Source organism: Halichoerus grypus, chromosome 6, assembly GCF_964656455.1.
Source record: "Halichoerus grypus chromosome 6, mHalGry1.hap1.1, whole genome shotgun sequence".
Taxonomy (NCBI): Eukaryota; Metazoa; Chordata; class Mammalia; order Carnivora; family Phocidae; genus Halichoerus; species Halichoerus grypus.
The window spans coordinates 44106091-44119192 of record NC_135717.1 but is presented as its reverse complement, the minus strand read 5'-3'; the positions used below and the strand labels follow the sequence as shown (position 1 = coordinate 44119192).

The 13102-nt window shown below is 43.0% G+C and overlaps 1 long non-coding RNA gene across 1 annotated transcript; it reads left to right on the top strand.

The window, feature by feature from the left end:
* Nucleotides 1-9237: 9237 nt before the first annotated feature.
* Nucleotides 9238-12597, top strand: LOC144382086 (uncharacterized). The gene is made up of 3 exons (XR_013448487.1): nucleotides 9238-9430; nucleotides 9849-9982; nucleotides 11334-12597. It is a non-coding gene; the product is annotated as an uncharacterized LOC144382086 (long non-coding RNA).
* The last annotated feature ends 505 nt before the right edge of the window (nucleotides 12598-13102 follow it).

Here is a 13102-nt window from a genome sequence, read left to right as displayed (position 1 = left end):
AGGCTCTTTCCCCCTCCTACTCGCTACTCACACCGATGCTGGATATTATCATCAAAAACGTTCTCTTACACACCTATTAGAGTGGCCAAAATCTGAACCCTGACAAATGCTGGTGAGGATGTGGAGCAACAGGAAATCTCATTCCCTGCTGGTGGGAATACAAAACAGTGCAGCCACTTTGGAAGAAAGTTTGGCAGTTTCTCATAACCCTAGACATACCCTTATCATGTGATCCAGTACTCAAGCTCTTGGTATCCACCCAAAGCAGCTGAGAATTTATGTCCACACAAAAACCTGCACATAGGTGTTTATAGCGGCTTTGTTCATTAATTGCCATAACTGGGAGGAGACCAAGATGTCTTTCAATAGGTGAATGGATAAACAAACCATGATATATCCAGACAATGAAATATTATTCAGCACTAAAAAGAAAGGGCCTATCATTCCATGAAAAGACATGGAGGAAATATCACTAAGTGAAAGGAGCCAATCTGAAAAGGCTACATACATACATGCATGATCCCAACTCTGTGACATTCTAGAAAAGGCACGACTATGTAGACAGTGAAAGGATCCGTGGGTATGAGGGGCTGGGAGGGAGGGAAGGATGAACAGGTTGAGCACAGAGGATTTTTACGACAGCCTGTGTATGATAGACAGAGAATAATACTCTGTATGATACCAAAATTATAGACACATGTTATTATACATTTGTCCAAACCCATAGAATGTACAACACCAAGAATGAACTATAATGTAAACTATGGGCTTTAGGTGATAACAATGTCAGTGTAAGTTCATCAGTTGTAACAGATGTACCATTTGGTGGGGGATATGGGGCGGGGGGCAAAGGGTGTATGGGAACTCTCTCTACCTTCCCCTCTATTTTGCTGTTAATGCAGAAATACTTTAAAAAATAAACTTTTTAAAAAAAGTTCTCCAATTTGATAATTGAAAAAAAAACCTCATTTTATTAGTGCATTCCACTGATTGTCAGTACCAAGTTTAACTTTTATTGGTATGTTAGCACCTGAGATCCGTCCACTGGTCCTTTGAGGCCTCAGTCAGGATGGAGGGAGCTTCACCCAGTCCGCTTAGACGTGAAGTTCAATGTGTTTAACTTGTTCACTTCTGGCTGGAACTCCAGCCTCGTTCAATGTCTTGGGTTCTCTGCACATGGACCCAAATGAGGAATGTAGATCCCACCTCCAGGTATGTCTGCGCTCCCTAAGATGTACACACAGGCTGTTGATGTAGCTCAGAGAGTGTTGCGGAAGAGCTGGGGAGGAGATTTACACTGAAAGTAGAAACAATTAAGGAGAATATCATATGTCCCTGTTCTAATAAGCCTTTCAGCCCTTCACTACTTGCCTTGGCCAACATCCTCTTTCAAATCTCTCCTGTCCCCCTCTTTAGGATTCCTGATTTCTTCCCATGCTCTCAGGTTTGGCAGATGACGCCCGTGCACCCATAGCCCAAAGCGCTCCAGGTGGCTGCTCTTCTAGGGCCCAAATGCACTTGCCTCCACAAGGGAGTATCTGCCCCGCATTTCACCCTTCTGTCCCACCCAGCGTCAGCACAGGGAGGGAGCAGGATGGACATTTCCTATCTCCCTTGAAGTATTGCAGTTTTCCTAGGAAGCAGAAGCAGCTACAGTTTTAAATAACAATTTTTCACACAGGAAATCCATAGCACACTGGAAAGGCCATAGACCAGGGCTGGGGACAGATTGGTCACTGAGAGAGCTACACCAGGATAAGGGACCTGGAAGACAGAATCGAGAACCAGAGTTGGCAGTTTTCTAGCAGAATAACCCTCAAACAGAGGCTATGATTGGGGTGTTCAAGTTGCTATGAAGATTTTCTTATGTTGAGATGAAGTCTACCTCCTTGTGATACCACATCACTGGGCCTCCTTTTGCTCAAAGTTTTACAAATAAAACCACACAGCGTGTAGAGGTCAAATCTGTAAATTTACTGAAAAAAGGAAAAGATGTGCTCTCCATCTGGGATGGAGATTAAGACCGCATTTCCAACATGGTGCTCAGGATATTACTTGTACAGGATGCTAGCAAAAGGAGCAAAAAGTAATGCAAGCTGCGTGCACCCATCCCTCCGGCAGATACTAGGGTGAATGACGTAGAGCAGAGTTGCACACCCCAGCACCTCGGCTCGAGCTTATGTGGACATTATCATCAGTGCTTCCTCGGTGGGTCTGACCATGCAGTCTCTTTCCAAGGGGAATCTCATGGGGCTTAGTCATCCACAAGAAATACTTTGGGGAGAGGTATTATATGACCACCATACTATGTGGTCAGTGGAGACTGTTGAGGGTAATCCCACATTCAGTATCTCCCTTGGCTCTCAACAGCCTGTCCGCCAGACCGCCTTGCAATGTCCCCATCTTCAGCCCCTGCCTCCTCCAGGTGAAGGGTGCCCATAGATTTTATAGGTCCCCTGCAGGCGCTGGCCACATCTGGCTGACTTCCTCCAGTACCCCAGAGCCTAGCGCCATCAGCAAATACAGGTTTGCAAGACCTTTACGCACCAACTACATGGTAGTTGAACGCTCACCTTATAACTTCACATAATTATGTTTGGTTATTTCTATTCATAGTTGTTATCCTTCAGGCTCTGCTATTTGACCTGCATTATGAATTTGTCGATGCAATAATGATCCCTGTTATTAGCAGTAATCTATTCTAATTATTTTGGTCATGATTTACTATTTTCCTATTAATAACCATTCACCCAGGAGGTTAAAATGTTTCACATAGCTTATGTATTTAATATATTCTGTGATTTCCCCATATATAGCTTTTGGATTGTTCAGTGTGCATAGGAATTAGTCCAGGTTTACAGAACCACCCCCATGTCTAATTCCCATTTTGTTTTAAAAATATCTCATGTAGCTCACTATGTGTCAGTAGAACGAAAACAGATTTTTCTTCCTTATATCTTTCTCCAGTAGAGTTTCATCTGTCTTATGTAAGTTTCTCCATAGTGGAGACTATGTGGAAGTTGGAGCCAAACACCTTCCCTCATCCTGAGTCTAGGTCACAGGAGTCCTAGGGAATGCTATGACTTGGGGCTGGGGTGGTTTCTATCGCCGGAGGAGCAGGGACTCTAAACAGAATCTAAACTTGATTACAGGGAAGAATAAGAAATTTCCCCTGCGTCTGAATTGTATGGCCTGTTACTCATGTCACCTGGGGTCTCTCTGGTTCTTAGTTGAGGAAAACTTGGACTAGAACTGGAGTCAGTATTCAAACAGCATTCATGACCCTGTGCACAACTGGGGACACAGAAGAAAGATGGGGGGCCACCAGAAGGTAAGCTCAGAAATACTGCTGAGTGCTTTACATTTCGAGATTTGAAGAGCGTTCTGTGAAGGAGTGAGAAGCTGGCATGGACATCCTCTTAGAGTCTGCACACGAGAGTAATCTGTGCCACTGGGTTTTTGCTGCAAAGGGACATCCACAAGAGAAAAATATGACTACTGAGCCCACCCAAGCAGAGGGACCTTACTGTCTGCCATCAAACTCACACGCTCCAATCTGCCCAGCAGGGGAGGCCCGGGATGCTTGCAAGGAGCCTGGACTTAGGTGAGCACGCTGGCCTGCCCCACATGGAAGGGTGAACCGGACCTAGGGCACATGGGCCCTTCCCTTTGTGCTGCTCGGACAGAACGCAGACGTTTCCCAAGACAAAGCTACCCACCGAGAGACCCCACATGTGGGAAACGGTTGCCTGGGCATTTCTGAAGCTGGAGAGAGACCGGAGGATGCTCATAGCCCCGGGCTCAGCTGAGAGCATCTCCTTTCTCAGAGGACCCAGTCAAGGCCCGGGGTGGTGGGATTCACAGAGCAGCGAGGAGAACCTGCTGGGATTGGAGATCCGGGCTGTAACCCAGCATATGTCATTACCAACTCAAGCTCCCAAGAATCGGCTCATTCCAGAGCCCTGGGTTGGGGGCTCTGGGAATGGAGTGCTCATTGCAAAGGGACAAGCTTCTTGAGAGAAGACTAATGCACCCAGAGTAGGGACAGGAGAACTTCCAGCGTCCTGGTTACCTGCAAGGGCTTGCCGCCCCCGGTGGGAACACCGCCCTCTTGGCCTTATGCTGCTTTGGGTGTCAGCATTTCCATATCAGGGAACCCACCGTGGACACAGACCTGCTTCCCACCCCCTCAGAGTGTGTGGACTGGAGCAGAACAGGGTTTAGGGGACAGAGAGATTTCTGAGGGAGAAATGTGGCTCTGGTCAGGTCGCCGTAGAACTTTCAATGGTCACTGACCTCAGGGAGGTAAGATCCTGGCTTCTGCCTTTAAAAAGTGACCATGCAGCCCTGAGAGGTCAGACGGCAGTCAGACATGGTCCCAGGGCATGGCCTTGGATGTGAGCATGGCTACAATGAAACAGCACTTCCAGATTATACACCAGGGAAGACAAATGGGACACTACGAGGAGGTACCCGGAGAAGGGGGCCATGCTTGGAGACGTGAGTGACTTTGCAAACAGTGCTTCTTTATTGGTGCATTATTAAAAAGGATCCAATGGGGATTTGCTGCTTTGGTGGCAATGGTCAGGGCTGAATATTACCCAGAGTCCTGGAATAAAGATAAGGAGCATCACTAGAGATAGTACTGGGTAGTGTCTTAGTGGCTTCTTAATTCTCTTATAAAAGTAAGATTTCTTCACAGTAGCCACTCGTGTGTGTTTATCTCCTAGAATACTCGTAAGATTTACTAAAGTAGGGATTCCTGGGTAGTTCAGTCAGTTAAGCGTCTGCCTTCAGCTCAGGTCATGATCCCGGGGTTCTGGGATCGAGCCCCGCATCCGGCTCCCTGCTCTGCAGAGAGTCTGCTTCTCCCTCTGCCCTCTGACTCTCCTCCTCACTTGTGCTCTCTCTCTCAGATAAATAAATAAAAGTTTTTTAAAAAGATTTAATAAAGTAAGAAAATATTGTTTGAAAGTCAAGATTTATGGCATGTAGGTAAAAGATACATGAGTACCTGGTTATTTAGAGGTGGTTTCAATAATGGATCTAAAACCTCCTTGTACCAGAGGCAAAGAAAGAGAAGGAGAAGAGAGGAGGGAGGAAATGGGAGGGGGAGAGGAGGAGAGTTAGATATCTGTGGGTGTTCCAGAGATAGGGCCTTTGCCCTGCTTCCCTAACACCACAGTCTTGGCCTGCAGTCTTGGGTGAGGGTCATCTAAGGAGATCCTAGATTACGCACTGTACCCAGCAAAGTGCAGGGAGTGGCCAGGATTTCTTTGGTATCCAGGAGGGACAGGCAAATATGTGTAAAGGAGATTCTTTGCATTTGCAGGGATGAGGACAACGGTGTATGGGACCCAATGGCTGGAGACACAGTGGATCTCAGGCATCTCACAAGGTATTAGTGTGCATGGGAAGCCTTGTCCAATGACCAGATTCCTTCCTCCCACCCCAGACTTTGGCAGCCATGTGTCCCTGAAATGTGGGCACAATCCCAGCTAAAATTGGCTGAGATCATCCTGAATTGGCCAAGATGAATTTTCTGCCATTTGTTGAAAATGAGGCTCAATAAAAGGAATTAAATTTAATATCCTGTGTTTGGGTTTGAGAATTCATACATAAAGAAGTCTAGCTAATGAGTAACTACTAGAGAGCTCTTGGATCCCAGAGATTTATTGGCATATATGCCCATGGTTTAAGCACATCTCTGGCGGAATTGCTGTCCTTTTAGCCTGGTTAAAAATCACTTTCCTTCAAGTTACATGGTTGTTCACGTGCTCTGGATTTGAAGAAATGGGAGCAGGGAGAGGAGGGAATATTTCAGTAGGGTCTCTGAAATGTTTGGGTGGATTTTGCATGAATATATGGTGATTTATGATACCCGGAGTCACCAGGGAAGGGGTGATTGCCACTTATGTGTCATCCAAAGGCAGTGCTGGTCCTAAATGTGAAGAAAAGGATGCAATTTATCATTGAAGGCCCTGGCTTTTTCTCCCTGTTTTCCTCCCTCAGACACCCACTAAGCCCACTAGGATGGCATTATCTTCTTCGTCCTCCTAAATTGTATGTCCTTGTGTCCTTTGGTCAAACAGAGGCAGGTGGCACAATGGGAGGAGTTTGGACTTCTGGAACGCTGCTACCATAATGCATCTCAATCTGGCTCTGTAGCGTTTTTTTCCTCTTATTGCTGTCATTTAATGATTTCATTTCCTAATGAAAACACACCTATAGAAATATTAAAATATTAAAATATTTTTATGTAGTAATGTGCATGATCCATCAGAAGATCTGATTTAGCCCAACTATGGCAATAAGAGGTGAAAAATGAATTCTACACATTAACTAGAGTTTCATGTTTACTCACTTTCTCCTATCTTTGGAACTTGGGAATATAACACAGCAGCTTGGCACTTTAAATTTCAAAACATATTGGAGTATATTTTGATTCATTAGCATGGAACAGAACTTTAGGCAAAGAGATGCATTATAAACTGCGATATGTTCCCTTTTATAATAAAACAAACCACATTTTCAAGTTTGGAAAATGTTTAAATGCACATGGTTATTATGAATTCCCTAACATTGCACTTACAATGAAGTCAAATTTGGAATGTTTCCAAAGATATTCTGTATGATCTTCATAACACAGAGCATGCAAAGAGTCCAGAGTAAATGGTATTTGCATTTCTACTGGAGATTTTACAGGGATACTCTTTGTGGCAATCGTGGTATATCTTAATGTTTCATTTATTGTTTGCCAAAGGTCTTTCTGTTAAAAGACATAAAATGCTCAAGTTCAGCCATCTTGATTTCATAATCACCGGTCAGTTAAGTGGGGAATCCAGCTGCAACTTTCTGACTCATTCCTGGTGCTTATGAAAAATGACAGCATTGGGCAGAGAAGTGCTTTTTTTTTTTCAGGATGAACTGGCAAAGAGCCATCTCCTGCTTAATAATCTGTTTTTCACCTCTCCTTTATGGAATCATAGCTCAGATTCAGAGAGAAGATACTGAGATGCAAGAATATGATGATTCTCTCATCTTATTCACCTGGTGCCTTTGTCACTCACACAGATAATAGTATTTTTCTAAAACATTCTCAACTTGTACCAAATGCTGATCTGCTGGCTCAACTGAAAAGTGTTCCTTCCCTTTGGGTACGATTCTGTCATAAAGGAGATGGTTACAGCATTGCCTTTTTAACTCACTAGCAGCGAATGCTTCGTCATCCATTCACGCGGGAAATATTTTAGAGTAAAGCTCCCGCATCAAGAAAACGGTCACACTACTGTCAGATTCCTATCTCTGCAATCTGGTTAAGCTTTGATGGGCTTTTAAAAATCCCTGAGACCTAAAGGAGGATGGATTTTACCATATCTTCTCAACAAACCCTTAGTACAACACAGTCTCACACACGCACACACAAACAGGAGTTATCCTACAACATGTTGTCATGGCAACAAAACCACTAAACACACTGGGAGGGAAAACACTTGGAAAAATAAAAAAAATTGAACATAATTTTAGGAGGACTTAAAATTATATGTGTGTATATGTGTATATATACACACACACATATGTGTGCATATAAAAGTTTCTTGGTTTTTTTCTTAAGTGAGGGCCTTAAAATAAATGCAAATGCAATGTATAAGTTTAATAAAAAGCAAATACCCTTTATTCAAAATTTGTGATTTCTGCAGCTTTTTAATTTTGAATGGTTCTTTCTGTAATCTAGTTTTCTGGGAATTTATTGTGCTTTTATCTTTGGCCTCCAACTCATCTAAATGATTACTGTAATTCCATTCATACTGGCAAGCATCTGGCCCTGACTTTGCATTTTCTATTTTGTTCTCACTTTTATGAGTCTTCTCCCAGTCTCTCATGCATTTCCTCAACTCAACCACCTGAAATTAAGCAAATCTCTACCCTTCAAAAACTTAGCACAAAAGGCAGGCCATCAGCCACCCTTCTCCAAAAGCTATTATTTGGGTTGCTGACTTACTTAAGTGATTAATTTTGTTGTTCTGTGTCCATTTCATCCCACAAATTCCACCACATTTTTTTCTAGAAGGAACACCTAATGTACACTTGTACAAATCTTCCAGTACCTTCCTGAAGCCAAGTCAGATGTATCAACAAGATGAAGGATGTGTAAACAAAATGCATTTACGTATTTCCCTTCTGTGTATCTGCCAGATTCTAAGGAGGCAACTGATTTAAGAATTGAGGTGAATCTTTGCAAGATGTGTTACTCAATGGTCACAGAAATCAAAAAACATCACATGTTCTGAAGGAATCAGAGAGTCATGAGGACGCTCATGATCTCAGCGTCATGAGATCGAGCCCCATGTCAGTCTCTGTGCTGGGCGTGGAGCCTGCTTAAGATTTTCTCTCCCTCTCTCCCCCTCTAAAAAAATGCTTTAACCAATGAAGTCAAGGTCTTTGTCTGGATATGGAAAGATTTATCTGATGTATTTTTTAAATTGAGGTTTAAATGTATGCACAAAGAAATGCACAGATCTTAAATGTATAATTTCTTTTTTTTTTTAAGATTTTATTTATTATTTGAGAGAGAGAGAATGAGAGAGAAAGCATGAGAGGGGGGAGGGTCAGAGGAAGAAGCAGACTCCCTGCTGAGCAGGGAGCCCGGTGCGGGACTCGATCCCAGGACTCCAGGATCATGACCTGAGCCGAAGGCAGTTGCTTAACCAACTGAGCCACCCAGGCGCCCTTAAATGTATAATTTCATGTAATTTTTTTAAAGTAAACTCTACGCTCAATATGGGTCTTGAATTCACAACCCTAAGATCAAGAGTCCTGAATATATATGCCCATGACCAGTAACTCAGTCAAGATACAAGACATTTCCATCATCCCAGAAACTCCTCCTCTTGTCCCTTCCAGTAAATTCCCACTCCCTATTGGCAACAACTATTTTGATTTCTATCATCACAATTAGTTTTGTCTGTTCTTGAAGTTCCTATAAATGAGATCATACAGAACATTTCCATTTGTGTCCGGCTTCTTGGAGCAATGTGTCTTTGTGATTCATCCATGTTGTTGCATGTATCAGCAACTTACTCATTTTATTGCTGATCTAACTTCTGTGAGATGATTACGAAAAGTTAATCTGTTCCACTGTTGATGAAATTTGGATTGTTCTTAGTTTCGGGCTACTAGGAATGAAAAATGCTAAAAACAGTCTTGTGCAAGTGTTTTTGTGGACATTGTTTTCATTTCTCTTGAGTAAATACCTAGAGATACAATTGCAGGGTCGTAAGGTAGGGGCATGTTTAACTTTGTAAGAACATGCCAGTTTTCCAAAGTGGTTGTACCCTTTGACACGCTCATCGTTAGTGTAAGAGAGCTCCCTGTTTCTCATCCTCCTTATTGGCACATGATGGTAGCACTCTGCTGAGGTCAGGACTCGGTAAGTTTTAATCGTGCATTTCTCTGATGGCTAATGATGTGGAAAGCCTTTTGAAATGCTTGTTAGATATGTGCCTTTAATTTTTCAAGATTTTCCTCTTTTTTGTATCTTTTGGTATTATTTATTTAGTATTATTACTGGGATGGGGAAGTTGTTTATGTATCTGGAGTCAAGTCTTTTTGCAGATATATGGATCGTGATGTATTCTCCTAGTTTGTGGCTTAGTTTTTCATTTTCTTAACCTTTGATGCCTAGAAGATTTAATTATGATGAAATTTGTTTTATTGTTTTTCTTTTCTTTCAGAGTTGGTGCATTTTGTGTCCTAAAAAATCTTTACCTACCCTAGAGTTGTGAAGATAATCTCTTATGTTTTCTTCCAGAAGTTTTATGTTTTTGTTTGTATGTTTTTCTCCACAGGATGAGCTAACATCTGAGATTCATTCTCCCATGGTTGTGCTGATCCGGTTATTCAGCACTGTTTGTTGAAAGACTTTTCTTTCCACGTTGCACTGTCAAGGGGCCTTCGTGAGGGTCTGTTTCTGGAATTTCTAGTATGTTTCCACAATCTACTTTTTAACCTTACGCCAATACCATGCTGTGTTGATTATGGTAGCTTCATAAGTCTTGAAATCAGGCAGTTTGAGTCTTGCAAATTTGTTCTTCAAATACATATATTCTTAAATTTAAAAGGCCAATAATTATTTTGGCATAAGGAGATAATATATGAATATGTGCATAAGTAAATTTATACATTACCTCCCTTCCCCGTGGACAAAGCAAGAAACTACAAGCTATGGTTTATCCTCGGGAAATAGAAATTGTTATTAGAATGGGGGCAGAGTTTTGCACTTTTGATTTTATGCTCTGTTGAAGGTATGTTTAATTCTTTTAAATGAACTCATTAATTACTTGCATGCTTGAAGTGTGTTCGTGGTGAGCTATGAATCTTCTTTCCTTAATATTGCATTGTATTTAAAATTTTTAATTTTAATTTTATTTTAATTCCAGTATAGTTAACATGCAGTGTTATATTAGTTTCAGGTGTACAGTACACTTATTCAATACTTCCATATATATGACTCAGTGCTCTTCATGAATAAGTGTACTTTTAATCCCCATCACCTGTTTCTCCCATCCCCCACCACCTCCCCTCTGGTGACCAGCTGTTGGTTCTCTAGAGTGAAGAGTCTTGGTTTCTTGGTTTGTTTCTTTTTCTCTTTGTTTGTTTTTTCTTCAATTCCACATATAAGTGAGATCATATGGCATTTATTTTTCTCTGACTTATTTCACTTAGCGTAATACCCCCTGGCTCCATCCATGTCATTGAGAATAGCAAGATTTCTTTCTTTTTGATGGCTGAGTAATATTCCATTATATACATATACCACATCTTCTTTATCCATTCATTTGTCGATGGACACTTGGGCTGCTTCCATAATTTCCCTATTGTAAATAATGCTGCAATAAATGTAGGAGTGTATGTTTCCCTTCAAATTAATGTTTTTGTTTTCTTTGAATAAATACCCAGCAGTGGGATTACTGGATCGTAAGGTAGCTCTATTTTTAACTTTTTGAGGCACCTCCATACTGTTTTCCAGAGTGGCTGCACCAGTTTGCATTCTCACCAACAGTGCATGAGGATTCCCCTTTCTCCGCATCCTCACCAACACTGTTGTTTCTAGCACTGTTGATTTTAGCCATTCCAACAGGTGTGAGGTGGTATCCCATCATAGTTTTGATTTATATTCCCCTGGTGATGCGTGATGTTGAGCATCATCTCAGGTGTCTACTGGCCATCTCAATGTCTTCTCTGGAGAACTGTCCGTTCATGTCATCTGTACTCTATTTAAAATTTAAAAAAGCACTTTTCTCTAAACAAATTTACCGATTTTACATTGACAGGTAGAGCTGATGGAAAAAGGAAGGAAACTCTTTTTGTGATTACCTGGTGTGGATCAATGCTTACAGATACATTCTCTCAACAAGAAGACATTACTGGCTCGGAGGCATGGGTAACTTGGTCAGTAGGTGATACAGGTGGGACATGACTCAGGTACATGGTACTTGAGAAGGAGAATGCTGTTGCTGCTGGTGCACATGGCCTTCTGCCACGGCTGGCAGGAACTAGGCAGAGCTCCCCAGGAAAGGCCTCTTCCATGCTCACTGAGGCCCATGGATCTGAGCTGGGTGTTGCTCACGAGTGGCATGCTCAGTGTTTGTCCAGAAGCAACTCCAGGTATCTTTACTAAGAAACAGGAAGACCACTCTTTACATTCTGGGGAAAGACCCGAGTCTGGCTTTCAAGGCCTCGGGAAAGAATTTTCAGACTGTGAGCATATAGCCACTGTGAACCATCCAACCATGGGATGTTGCAAAACCACGGACAGGGTTAGCTGGCCCTCAGTGAAAAAGAAGGTCAGCCCTTGACTGAACACCCAGGGAAATAGCACACATACCAAGCACTTAATGAAGAGATTTTCCAAAAAGCTGCAGACAGAGCAAGCCTTTGTCTGTCATCCTAGAAGCGCACATCCCCCTTGACTCACAGCACAGAAGCAACCACAAAGGAACGGCCTCGTCTTCCCACGACCCCCACCAGCGCGCACGCTGCCCTCCTGCTGGGAAGGACGAGATGGGGGCTTCTGTGGGAGGCCAGGCTGGAGTAGCTCTCAGCTTCCTACCACTGCACGCGCTGGGTCTCTACAACCGAGACTGTCCTCGCCCTGTCCTCGGTCTACCCTCCATCCGAGGGTCATTCCTGCCTGTTGACAAACCTGCTCTCCCAGGTCTCGTCCCAAAGACAAAGACCCCACTCCTGTGTGGCTTTTCCTGGAGGAGCCCTTGGGAGAGTTGATGTGCTGTGCCTATGCTGCCCTCCCTCTCCTCCCCCTGCCGCAGCAGCCAAGCGCCCTCACCTCCCCCTGCACTCTCTCTCAGCCAGTGCCAGTGGCTTCAGACCCACCTGCATGCCCACGACATCCACATTCTTCCCTCTCCCAGAGAAGTAGCCTTCATTCTCACCTGCCACTGCAAATTTCTTATATTCTTTTATATATTTCTTGTAATCCCACAGCCTTGTTCTTTCATAACTCCACATTACCTGCCTTCATGCTGTGTTTAAAGTAAAAGCTCAGTGTGTCTTTATTAAAATGAAAATAAACACGAACCTTCTCCTTAAAACATATGGGATCTCCCCTAAACATATGGTGTTGTCTTGAATATCAGTAGAATAGCAATTTAGGAAAAATGACCCAGATAGCAAACCATGCGTCTTTCCCTATTGTTCCTAAATTCAGCAATGTCTGTCTTGAGTGTGAATTGTTTGGGACAACCTCACAGATCTGGCCTTACCCACCCAAGTTTCCATGAAGGGCGGTCTTACCTGATCAGGCCCCTCCACACACCTAATCTTGGTTGTCGATGTTTATTGGGTTTTTAACTGGATCGTATTCCTGCCTGAAAACATACAGGAAGCCGCTTGGCTATTAATTCATGGTTTTATGGGGACAAAAGGAAGGATTATGTGATGGACGGTAACATAGATCCGATTATGTTTCTAGACACCCTTAGCAAGTAAGACGCCCTGCACGTAGCAGCACGTGTGTTTTCCCCTCGGGCCCGGGGCCGCCACACTTGGACGTGGCTGCCGGAAATGTGTGCATCTTCCTCCA